The 12314-nt window shown below is 41.1% G+C and overlaps 1 protein-coding gene across 10 annotated transcripts in view; it reads left to right on the top strand.

Moving 5' to 3' along the window:
- The window catches only part of msi (RNA-binding protein musashi), a 279108-nt gene that overhangs the window by 240108 nt on the left and 26686 nt on the right, over window positions 1-12314 (top strand). For 3 of the 10 annotated variants that reach the window (XM_087345577.1, XM_087345565.1, XM_087345584.1), the window contains one exon: window positions 10644-10738. The exons of the other annotated variants lie outside the window; for them this stretch is intronic. The gene's annotated coding sequence lies outside the window, so the exon portion shown is untranslated. The remainder of the gene's footprint in view (window positions 1-10643; window positions 10739-12314) is intronic. 10 annotated transcript variants of the gene reach the window in all.

Raw genomic sequence — 12314 nt, 5'->3', positions numbered from 1 at the left:
TTATTAGATACACTGAATTAATCAGTTCTTAGACCGGGGTTCTTATATCGCCCAAAATGCATGAACGAGTATAAAACTTTTGCGTCTGAGTTTGCTCGGTCTTACCTATTGGAGGATTTATTTTTGAATGTCTAGGTATGAACCCGTTTCACTGTTTTTATCCTAAAAGAATTGTTCTTTCATCCGGCGTCTTTGAAAGATTAAAACAAATTTCTTTTCTAATTTTCTGCCAGTCGCGAAGATTTTCTTTGTAGTTTCCACAGACTTTTCATGTTGAGATATTCGGTTATTATTTATGTGATTTCTATTCTCGTTCATGTCTGTTAACTTTGCGAGCGGTCAGTGGGTGAACCATTTCTCGTTGTTTGTCGTTTTTCCCATATTGTTTAATGTTTTAAGTTTTTGGGACTTTCATCTCTGTAATATTTTGAAACATCGCACCCACAAATTTGTGGCTGCATCTTTGTTCCGTCACTGGGAAATTAACGTTGATTCTCTGTCTGTAACAGTTCAATCATCAATTTTCTGGGGTCACTCCGCTTATAAAAAACACCAGACACAAATTGGGAGTCCTGACTGTAAGAATTGTAATGTATTGGCTGTTGAATTTGAAGCAAAGGAAAGTAATTGTATACGACAGCTTTCAAATGCTCTGCACTTTGTACCAGTCTACATGTATGCAAATTCTGAAAACTCCAAGACCTTCGTCATATTGAATACTGCCTTCTTCAGGAGGAGGAGGAGATGATAGAGCTAAAAGATGGCTCTCATGGGGCGTTGAGGTCGAACTGGAAACGCATGGAGTGAAGTTGGGAGAGGTTACGAAAGAGAGCAAATTGAAAGCGAAACGTTGAATTTAAACTGGAGCACTGTGATGTGTTGACATTAGATGGGGATCGATGAGGTTAGAGAAAAAGAAGTAAGGAACTGTCACGTTCAACCAATAAAGGACGTGAAGCACAAATAGCTGCTCAGCAGGTTATCTTGGCGGTTGCGGGAATTGTGCTCCACTGACCTCTTTTTTTCTTTTGAAATCTCGCACCGGAGGAAATATCTAGGGTTTACAACTGAACTGAATCGGGGAAATGAAGTGAACATTTTTAAGCGGTGTTTTACGTGAATTTAGTAATAAGTCGACCCGACATCGAAGCTAATAACATTGGTTATAGTGTCAAAATAATATAATTTGAACTGAAGAGGACTGAACGTTTGTAACACGGGCTGGCTTATTGTGTGAAATTGTTCTTTCGGACTTCGCCAATCTTCGCAATTATGAAAGCTGAATTATGATTTCGGTATCAGGTAATGGGGGGGGGGGGAGAGAGAGATAATAGAATAGATTATCTGTTGAGTCCCCTGGTTGAGTTAGATCCAGACTTGGATCAATTTCCGTTTGTATAATTGATGGAATGAATTTAGGCTAGGCTGTGGTACCCATATGAAGGAGCGAGTCTAACTTAGTAGCGACGTAAAATTTAAATTATTGTTTATTGGTTTGGTGGATAATTAGTAATGGATATCAGCAGTTAAAACGTTTTTATAGGCTGTATCGAGGAAGTGGCTGGGGTAGATTCGCAGACCTAGCCGCTGTTTTGTGTGGACGGTAATGGCTTGCATGCATCCTGAACCACTGAGAGTTGCGCCATCTTATCGGGAAACCATTAGTGAACTTGCCGGCATCACAAGCAAGCATCCCGCCTTTGACCACCGGCTCGTTCCCTAATTGACACTAACTGGATGCCAAAGTCTGCAGACCACAGACTGTCGCCGTCATGATGTCGGATCCTCTCGGCACTTTCGGCTGCCCTCACCTCTAGATGAAAATGTTTTGAATATGTCGCAACTATTGGCCTCCTGGTGACGAACACAGTACAGTTCCCAACTCATATAGCGCAAGAAAGACTGTTGGCGCCTTGTAGTCTGGTGGATGTTTACTGACCTTTCAGATATGTTTGCTGCCTCCATCATCAGGGCTATCCGACCACTGATTGTTCCTGAGAATGTTAGAATCGGCCGACAAATTCAGCAACTTTCGCATAGACGTCAGTGCCCTTCTGTTTCCGGAAGTGTCCTGGTGGGGGAATTCTTCAAGACGACGCCATATGGCACCCTCACAACCTGCCAACGCGCAGATAGATTGCACAGAAATCTGACGTCACTGGTGCCACTCTTAAGAGTTCAAAGGTCAAGCTGTTTTTGATGTAAATGCAGACTTGTATCCGTGCTTAAGCTCTGGGCTATGAAGACGCTCCACTCGTTCGCTGTCTTCAGAAGGACGCTGAGCGTCGGTTGTAGCGAAGGCCAGTTGTCTGTCACACAGTTTATTTTTACATGTCGACCGGTTACAGAATATTTTCAACAATTTAGACCGTACTCTGAAAACGGAACTTGAAGTTTTCTGATGCGTAGTTATATTTTGGACAGTCAGACTTCCTCTAAACACACAACTAACCGTGGATCAGAGTCCTTGTGAAGCTCAGATATAGTCAGCTTGTCCTGACTTTGTGCAGTCCGAAGTTCTCAGGACCCTGCCAATGGACTTTATACCCTGAGCCGATAAATCCAGTCCACATCTTGTTCATCAAGGTCAGAGTAGCTCAGGTAGTCTCCTTTAATTTTATCATCTCTCCCATGCGTGCTACATGCTTGGCCTGGATGAATTGTTTGATATTAGGATGCGTTTTTGTTGTCCAGAATGGCCATGATGGTGATTGGGGGGCGGGAGGGGGGCAGAGCAGTTCGACTTCAGTGACACGCAACCGCAAATCAATATTCTACCCCAACGTTCATCGCCGCCTGCCTCTATCTGATGCCATTCTTAATGTCGTTAAATTTTAAATTCAACCCTTCCGTGCGTGTTGCTTACAGTTGAGAGTCGTGTATAAATAATAGGTCACTTAGCGTACAGGAAAATTAAGATTATCAGTTACTATACAAGTTTATAAACTGACAAAATAATCCTGCAGATCTTATCCGTGGATCTGCTAATATGTCTTCTGGAAGTAGGACTAAACAAAATCAAGTAATGGAATTATTATGAATGGAATATTACAAGTGTGTTCACACCTCGTAGCATTTCGCGATGACAGTGACGTAGGTGCCAGGTTAATCCCTCGGAGGATGGACACAGCGGCTTCGTCGTGGACGTTTTTGTGGTTATGGTTTTTTTTGATTTCGCACAGAGGTTATGCAGTGGAAGTGGGGGTCGGTTTGTAAACTTCTCCTCGTTTACTTAAGCATTGAAGTAAAATCACGAAACTGCCTAATACGAAAATGGAAATTGTTAACTGGAATGTCTTAAAATTAAATTATTTGGTTATTCCGTCAAATCACAATGTATTTACAATAAGATAATTAAAATATAATTCTGTGTTCCATATCGAATAATCGATTTACAATTGGATTATTCGATATGGAACACAGAATGATATTTTAATTATTTTAATTATCTTATTTTAAATACATTGTGATTTGACGGAATAACCAAATAATTTAATTTTAATTTAATAAATCACGATATGACGCAACTACACTATCTTATCTGGAATGTCTTGTTTGTTTCCGATCAAAAATTTTGTTAGCACGCCAAAGCACTTTAGCTTAGGACGCTTAATGAACAGCAGGGAAAAGAAATCTGAAATGTGTTTGGTTTAATAAGAATGAAGTTCAGCACACGTGAGTAGCACGTGTTTCTGACATTGCATGTACTGTGCAGTGTTTTTATACAGAAGCAGCAGCGTTAAGCTGAAGGAGCCTGTTTGTAACTGAAGCATGGTTGGGTCTCGGTATTTTGTTACAGACAGGTTTTAGTCTTCGATGTGTTAAGTACAGGAAATGAATATTTTTTGGATGGGTTTAGTTACGATTGTCCATTTTGGGTTTGCAAACGGGTGTTGAGACTTCGAGCACTGACCCTTTAACGAAGCTTAAGATATGTTTCGTGCATTAATAGGAATCTAAAAGTGTGACGTGAGAAAAAATAGAAAATTTTATGAGGAACTCCATTCTTTGTACCTATCAAACTCTATCAAGATAAACAGATCTAGGAGGGTCAGATGAGGGGCGTATAGTGCACACGGGGAGATGAGAAATGCTTACAAAATGTTGGTTGGAATATCTGAAGGGGAGAAACCACTCAGAACACCTAGGTATAGAAGAGAGGATAATATTAAAATGAATTTTCGGGAAATGGTTTTGGAGGGTGTCGATTGGATTCATGTGATTGAGGATAGGGAGCTATAGCGAGCTCATGTGGCTACGGTAATAAATCTTTGGGTTCCATAAAAGGCGGGTAATTTAATAGCGTAGAATGCTGTTCGCATTTCCAGGGGTTCTGCGCCATAAAGTAGGTTGCGCATTAATGTAACAAATTTGCACATCAAGAGACGGGCATAATCTACAAGCGACAGGCCGCTCGTGAAGAATTTCCTGAGCAGACAGCTGGAAGGAGCTTAATGGCAGTCGTTGTTATGACCTTGGAAGACGTGCGTCTCGTCCTGGCACTGAAACGTTGGCTGTTCGAATTCTGTGGGACTATTCGAAGCTGTTGGTAGGACTGCAGTGTGGGGTGGGTAGTTGGACCCAAAGCCGAGCGACCTTCTGCTCAGGTAAAGTACAGTGTTGCCAAAGTTGATGTCTGACCATGTCATCCGCCCACTGATGGTTTCTTGGGCCTTCGTAAAGATATGTATTATGCTATTGGGGCCAGCGTTTGAGATCGCATGTTTCTTTTCGTTGTTAAGTTGTTAAAACGAAACGCAAAGCTTAAAATTTCTAAAATTCTTTCGTCGAGATTAAATTTGAGGAATGCTTTGCTACTGAATAGTTTTTCTTTGTCTGATGCTTAAAGTCGTAAACACTAAAATACACAAGACAGTAGACTGAAGGAAAATGATAAATTCAAGGTAGCCCATGTCTGAATCACTGGCGCGAAATAATTATTAAAAAAAAAGGAATTTATTTCATCACAGAGCGCTGACAGTTATGCTACCGCGTAGGTCGATCTGTCCTTGCAGTTTAATTATCGATTTACTTCAGACAGTGCCTCAGGAGTTGAGCCTGTAGCCGACCGTAGGTTCGTTTGAGCAGCGAATACTTTCGATAAAGTAGGTCCGACCTGATAACTCGGGCAATTTCTATAACTCTATTGTCCATGCCATCTTTGAGGTGTATTAGCTTTATTTCTGGTCTAAAGAAATTTGTTTCGACACTTGAAAGTGATTCCTTCGAATGTTGTCAGTCCATCACATGGTATATCAGCTTAGATATATTTATACAGAAATCTTACGGAAAGTCTGAAGGGAAGGAGAGACTTGGTAGACCTAGACGTAGATGGGAGACTGATATTAGAATTGATGTTACGGAAAGAACTCGTAGACTGGATTAATTTGGCTCAGGATAGGGGGCTGTCGGTGACTTGGGGGAATTCATCGTCTTGCCCGAGCATCTATGGGCTCCTCAACGACTATGTTCCTCGGATTTACTTTGCTTTACAAGAGCTGTCTTGGGCTGTGCCGTGGCTGCAGCTTTGATTGAATATTGGGAGGACTTAACGACGCTTACAAAACGCCTTCATAGTCAGTAGTGATCTTGTCTTCCGCTCCTTCTGGTTCGCTGCAGTAGCCTTTTTTCCCGTCAACACGTATTTCGTTGAACCGTTAACAGCCGTAAGTTGTTCCCTGTGCCTGCCAGTTTCTTTGGATTTCAAATGCCTCACTTTAGAAGGAAAAACAGTAGAAAGTAGTACACTTTCTTTCTTGCAATGAGCGTCCGACAAAAGTTGCCAGCCGGAGAACGGTAAATGTTTTCTTATCGCCCTGATGATGGAGGCAGCAAGGACCTCTAAAACGTTCGTCTGCCACCCCAGAAGACAGCCATCTTCGGCAAATGTTTTCTCTTCTTGTAGGGACGATGTTGGTTACTTAGTTTGAACTAAGTTTAGTCCTGTTTGAGGTTTCAGTTTACAAGTGTTTGAGAATGCATGGGTGACCATTTACAAACACATTTATGCCTTTAAAAATAACTTATCACTCCGATAAAAGGCAGACTTTGCTCGGCTTCTTATCAACTAAAATCATGTATAAATAATAGAAAGGGGAACAGAAAATGTAGTACTAGAAAGATTTACGATGTGTTTAATGATTTGGTTAGAGGGAAACAGTAAAATTAATGTTCCACGGAAATTGCATGTTGTACGAAGGCTGAGTGGTAAGTGTGTTCAGCGCGTGAACAATACACCGATCCTCTCTCTGACGAAGATGTATAGGGAACTACAAGATACGCACGAATTTTTCGACAGTGAACTTATGATAGCTAATGACGAACGCATCTCAGTAACATCTTTCAGAGGAAGCTCTAGATTATCTACACGATATGAAACATCTCTACAAAGATAAGGAAAAACGCGGAATAAATAATGCTTAGTTTTGACAGCCTGTTTTCTGTTCTGGAAGAGATTGAAGTCTCGCTAGAATTTTTCTTTCAAGAAACAACTCTGTGGTGTTCCACATTCCTCGGCTGACCAATCCAAGAGAAAATAAATTCCATTAAGAACCGGATTAATTGAGAGAATAGGACCGGAACGATTATGGGTAAGAAAAGAAAATCTAGATTACGAACAAGAGATATTGGAAGACCAAGGCAAAGATGGAGCTGAATTTAGGAATAGTTTGATTGACCTAATTCCTGGGAATGGACAGCGGTGATCATGATTGGGGCCGCTGTAACTTTGTTATAATGACGGAGAACAATTTGTATTTTGTTGTAATGCCGTGTGGTATTTCCCGTCTGGTTTGTGTCGTGATGGTTGCAGCATCGGAGGCGGCGCTTGTCTCGAGTTGCCAGATCTCTGAGGCCGCTGTGGTCGCTTGGGGCACAGCGTCATACTCGCTGTGTGTTGAATGAGCAGGGCGGTTTGTGAACACACCCGTCTGGAACCCGGGGGGGGGGGGGGGGTGTTGTTGCAGTTGATATAATTTCGCAGAAGACGCGCTGCCGAGAAATGGCGACCCTTCTGCTGCTGTAAAATTCATCTAATATTTAATTTGGAACTATAATTTTGCCTGTTTTTTTTTTTGCTGTCTTCCGAAGAATAGGGCATAGATTGGGAAGGAAGTGCTGTGAAGAATATTTGTACCTACTACAGAGGAAGTAACACTTTGGGGGAGGTTACAGGCAAAAAGAAGTTTCCGACATCGTGGGCTGGTGCAGATATTAGGGTGGAGATGGCCTATACAAGTAGCACGCATGGGCAAGGTAGAAATATGTAAGAGAAGAGAGGACTAGGCATTCTTTACGAGCCACATATGGAGGGATAATGTTGAAGGCAAGACGGGTCTTCTGGGCTGGATTAAAGTAGCTTAGTTCAGTGTTCGCGCTTGTGAACACTCCGGTTTAATGAAAGGTGAGATATCTTGGCAATTTGAGCGACCATCAGCTTTTCAAGCAGGACTCTTATTTTTAACGTATTTTGTTACATGTTTACCATATGGAAACGTTGCCCACCGTAATGAGTATCACAAGGTACGAGTCAAAAGTCGATTTTTAGTAACGTCTTCAATGCTTCTTGTAATGGAATGGTTTTGGAGACGGCTGTACCCACTGCACAATCATTTGTCGTACTTGCAGAGGTTTGCAAGGAGCGATTCGGCGCTGCTCCGTCTGGCTTCTTCCCCTTTTCGTGATGGAGTTTCAACTGGGTTTGAAATTCTCAACGGCAGAGCTTAGCTCTCTTTTCCCACGTCACTGAAAGCTGTGTTGCAGTTTTGTTCTGGAACCCACGTGTGGAGGTGACGAGGACAATACGAGATCTCTCTGTCCCTTGCTGGGCCTCAAGCGAACAAAGCCTCGCGTCCCTTGTCAAAAGATGGCCAGCTGTTCCCTGTACAATTGGGGTCGCTTCAGGTCGGGTTTTTGCTTTTGTTGATTATTTATACAGCCTTCTGACCCTCTCTACCTGTGTTAATGGTGCGCTAAGAATTGCTCGGGTTGAAGCACACAAGATTTGAGGTTCTCAGGGCGGTGAAGACGTCTGTGTAACGTCATGAAGATGGAAACTGTATATATATAGCAGAGGATCTGTTCCACGTCGTTTGGTTCTGTCAAGTTTTCCCTCTCTCTCTCTTTTGATGATTCTGTCGCCGTAAAACGTCTCTTCTGCAAATATATCTAATATCCTTTTCACAGAAGTTTGCACTAGTGAAAAGTAACGCATTATAAAATGATAGTTTTGGGAAAGGGTTGTCCAGGTGTGGAGTTATGGTGTTTTTACATTCCATATGTGCTCGGGTTCTTAAGTCGATTTTCATCTGTTTTTCTTATGATTGTGGCATCGAGATGTTTCCACGGAGGTGAAAATGCCAGTCGCTGTATTCTGGTCGGCGTCACAATACAGAAGACCCTTCAGTTGTAGCCTTGCTGGTGGTTACAGTCGTTTTGGAAGGACGTATCGCCTCCATCTTGAGGGTAGCGTCACAAGTCGTAAGAATCTGAGATCTAAAACTGCACTGTTTACTAGTGACTGTTGACACATCAAAACAAGCCAGAAAAACGTAAAGGCTCGCAAAACGCAAATTCAGTTTAAACAGAACTTTGCACTTAATTGTGATTCACCTCAGCGCATTAAATGAACACAAAGCTGGGTTTTTTTTTACGTGCGATCCAGCTGTTTCCATCAGGAGCGTGGCTGACGAGAACACAAAAAAAAACCCGCAGCCATGTTGGCTGCTTTCAGGGCCGATATTCATTCAGTCACGGGACCGCACTAACAGGATTGCCAACCGTTCCGTTAGGAGAGGCAGAAATATTTCGTGGAGTCGTTACTGCAAGAAATGCTTCAGCCAATTAACCAAGGCTCCTTTGTAGCAATGGGGTTTTTTTTGTTAGTGTGCTTGCATCTTAAAAGTTTTCTCCTCCTCTGGTCGAACTTGTTTTCGAGTCCCTGCGTCGACAGTTCTTCGCCGAGTGAGTCACGTCTTCACTTTGTGAACGCGGTTAACAGACAACCAGAAGAAACATTTATACACTCAAGGTTATGGTTGCCTTAGTGTGTTTTGAAAGTAAACTGCAAGGAGTAAGTAGGTTAATTCTTTATATTATGGCAAAGCAGGTTCATGAAATAATGCAATGGCGTTTTCAGTGACGTATTTCTGGAGTAGGGACAAATATTTTGATCTTCAGGTGCGTCCATATTTGGTCTCTACTTGTCAGCTGATTTCTGCTCACAGATTCTTAACGCGTATGTGAGTGGGTGGTGTGTTCATTTGTAACAACTTCCCTAGTCTGAATATGAAGAGTTTTTAGTTTTAAATTCAGAATAATTGCGGAAGTTTTCACACAAGTGAATCACAGTAGATATGCCACTGATAGTGCACTGTTATGAAATATATATTCTTTCTACTGAGAGCCGAAATAACAAACATTCGACTGTCTATTGTTCTGTAATGATGGGGTTTTCCGTCGCTTATCAGTGAACAGTTCATTGTAGGTGATTTCATAATACTCTGTGGCCGTTACTGTCATCACTGGTTTGAAACAGACCGACGCCATGGCAACTATGTGAGTGAACCTTCAGGTTAAGTTAGGTTAGGCCTGCAATTTGCTGAGTAATTGAGCTATCGTCTTATACGTCACGAGTACTGTTCCACCCCTCAGAATTGCTTGAAGGGACTGAGGGAAACCACGTTATACGTCAGCTATCGTAGACACTCCGAGCAGGTTATTTGAGGAGGATGCAGACCGGATGTGATACCGTTTCTGCGCTCTGATTGTGGATTTCATTATTACTAACCCTGTAGTCTTACTAATTGTATTTCCAGCGAGCAGGAGGATGAAGTAGATTTGGTTGCTATGAACTAGCTTTTGATTACACCTCTTTGTACATGTCTGCATTACTTTTTTTTTGGATACTTTCATGTCACCTAGACTTCTGTGTCTATTTGGATATTCAATTTGTTTCGTGAATGTCTTGTATGATTCTCCTCTGTTGCACGTAAACCACAAGGACTCACGAGCTGTAGCGTTGTCCTTGGGCAATCACTGGGTCTGTGATGATCCCGCTGTACCTGAAATTGGGCTGTGATCTTATTCCGGTAGAATTGCCTTTCTTGTAGTAGCAGGAAGAGTGTTGTGTATATATATAGAGCCGCATCGTAATGAAGTAATGACTAACCCTGCACGTTAACGTCTAAACCTCAGGTACAGGGCCCCGTCATAGAGCTGCAAACTACACTGAAGGAGGAGTTTTTGACGTATTCATCAGTAGGTTTATTTACAGACGTAGAGTTTTAGAGGCCTTTTTAGCTTTATTTTTCGCTGTTTTGATTCTTATATGTGTTTAATTACAATGGTCATTTAATCTAGAGTAGGCGTCTAGGTCACATAGCCAGCCGATCCATTGCCAGCAGTGGTTTAACTCGTGTAGTTGGGTTAAAAGTTTTTTTTTCCGTGCCTGTTATTGTTTTGTGTTTTCTGTTTTATCAGTCTTTCCTTGTGTCTTTTCTAGCTCTCATTTCTGTGTGTTGTATGCGACACGTTCTTAATAGAGGACTGACCAAGTGTCACAGGTTTTGAAAACTGTTTTTTATATCTTTGCATTGGTGTTAATTTGAGTGAAATAAGGGTGTTATTTCTTGCCCTAATTCCAGCAGAGAGAGAGAGAGACTTGATTTAATTTGCCTGCCCGCCCAGGATGCAAGGTATCGTCGCAGTTGGCAGCCCTCCGACGCTTCGACGTGACCAGGTAACTTAACGAAGTCGACCTCAGACGCAGAACTTGTAGCTGCAGCATTGTGTAGTCAGTATAAGCCACAGGGCGTCGAGATGTGGCTGTCCACACACACCTGTCTTGTCTCTTGTCTCTTGTTTGTTGACTGTTGATTGTTGTTTATATCTTTTATATTGCTAACTCATCATTACCACACTATTTTTCCCTCTCATGCAAATAATTAACACTGTTCGGTAGAAATTTTAAAACGTTGTAAATAAAAAATCTTCTTTGTTTAAGTACTCTTTTAATTGTATTTAATCTGTCTTTGTGTCTGGGTCGTAAGTGAGCCCCAATGTTGTTGCAGTATTTTTGTTGTTATCTAGTCCGCCCAGTTTAGTTTATCAGTTCTTTTGTTTGTTTATCCGCACTTGGTTGTCCAGTATTTAATGGGTCCGAAAGACACTGGGTTGCATGTTTCTTTATATATCTGTGGTAGCCTTCTATAGTTGCCACGCACAATAACATAGAACTAGGTTGAGCCACTCTATGGCACCTATCGTGAGTGATGGACTGGCTACATAATTATTTAAACTTGGGTTGTTTCAGCGTTGCTTTTTTTGAAAATGGCCCACTCACTCTTTCGAGCCGTTTTCAAGGGCTTCCTCTATTTTGCTCAGCTCCCAGTCTTCAGAGGATACGTACCTCGGGGCAATTACTTATATTGTAGCTTCTTTTGATGTGTGCATTTGTTAGTTTTTACGTATCCTTAATATTTTTAACATGTATATAATAGGAGTATAGAATGTCAGAAGAAGTTATGCACTTATTTAAGTAAATTTCAAATAGACGCATGCTTGCAGTGACTGGCTAAACTTTTTTTTTAAAAAAAAATCACCTTTTGGATTTTTGGCACAGTAAATTCACTTCTAAATGCACACCTGTTTAATGGTTTTGAAAGAGTTTTTAAATTGGCTCGCGGCCTTTATTTAATATTCATATTTCTCATTTTGATTGAAATAAAGTCAGTTGCTGCAAACTTATTTGACAGATTTGTCGAAAGGAAAGTGTAATACGTTTTATATACCCCGTACGTAGTTAAGGGCGGTCATGCTAGTTATAGTTGTGAAACTAACCATCTGCGTATGTAGAAGCTAGTAATAATCGTGAGTCGTATCGATCCCGTACAGGTAGTTTTTAATTCTGAAACGTTTTGAGACGTAACTGTAGTGGCGTCTGATTTGAAATGCAGTGGTGTAGATACAATATTTATTTTTATTGTAGTTTGAGTAGGGGCAGATCGTGATTTTATTTAGAGTCACAGTACCGTTCTAGCTGTATCTAGTCGTAGTAATTAATACGTTTTTGTATGTATCATAGCAGTTGACCCAAAAAAGGTATTATTAATGCTCTTGTTAACTGAGGTAAGTACAGGGAACGTGCGATGTAAATTTACTTCATGAATGATTTTAATGATAGATGCTGTGAAGTAATGAATGAAAGCGTTGGAAACAGGAAATACCAAAAAAAAAACTATGATAGCGAATATAATAATATTTTTTTTAACAAAACAGAAGTTATTTATTAACCTGGAAATTCAATTTGTTAAGCG

Source organism: Zootermopsis nevadensis, unplaced genomic scaffold, assembly GCF_977971745.1.
Source record: "Zootermopsis nevadensis isolate Lab colony 2312 unplaced genomic scaffold, Znev_1.0 Znev_ptg000001l, whole genome shotgun sequence".
NCBI classification, from domain to species: Eukaryota; Metazoa; Arthropoda; class Insecta; order Blattodea; family Termopsidae; genus Zootermopsis; species Zootermopsis nevadensis.
The sequence above is the reverse complement of the archived record's forward strand: the minus strand, read 5'-3'. Positions and strand labels throughout refer to the sequence as shown.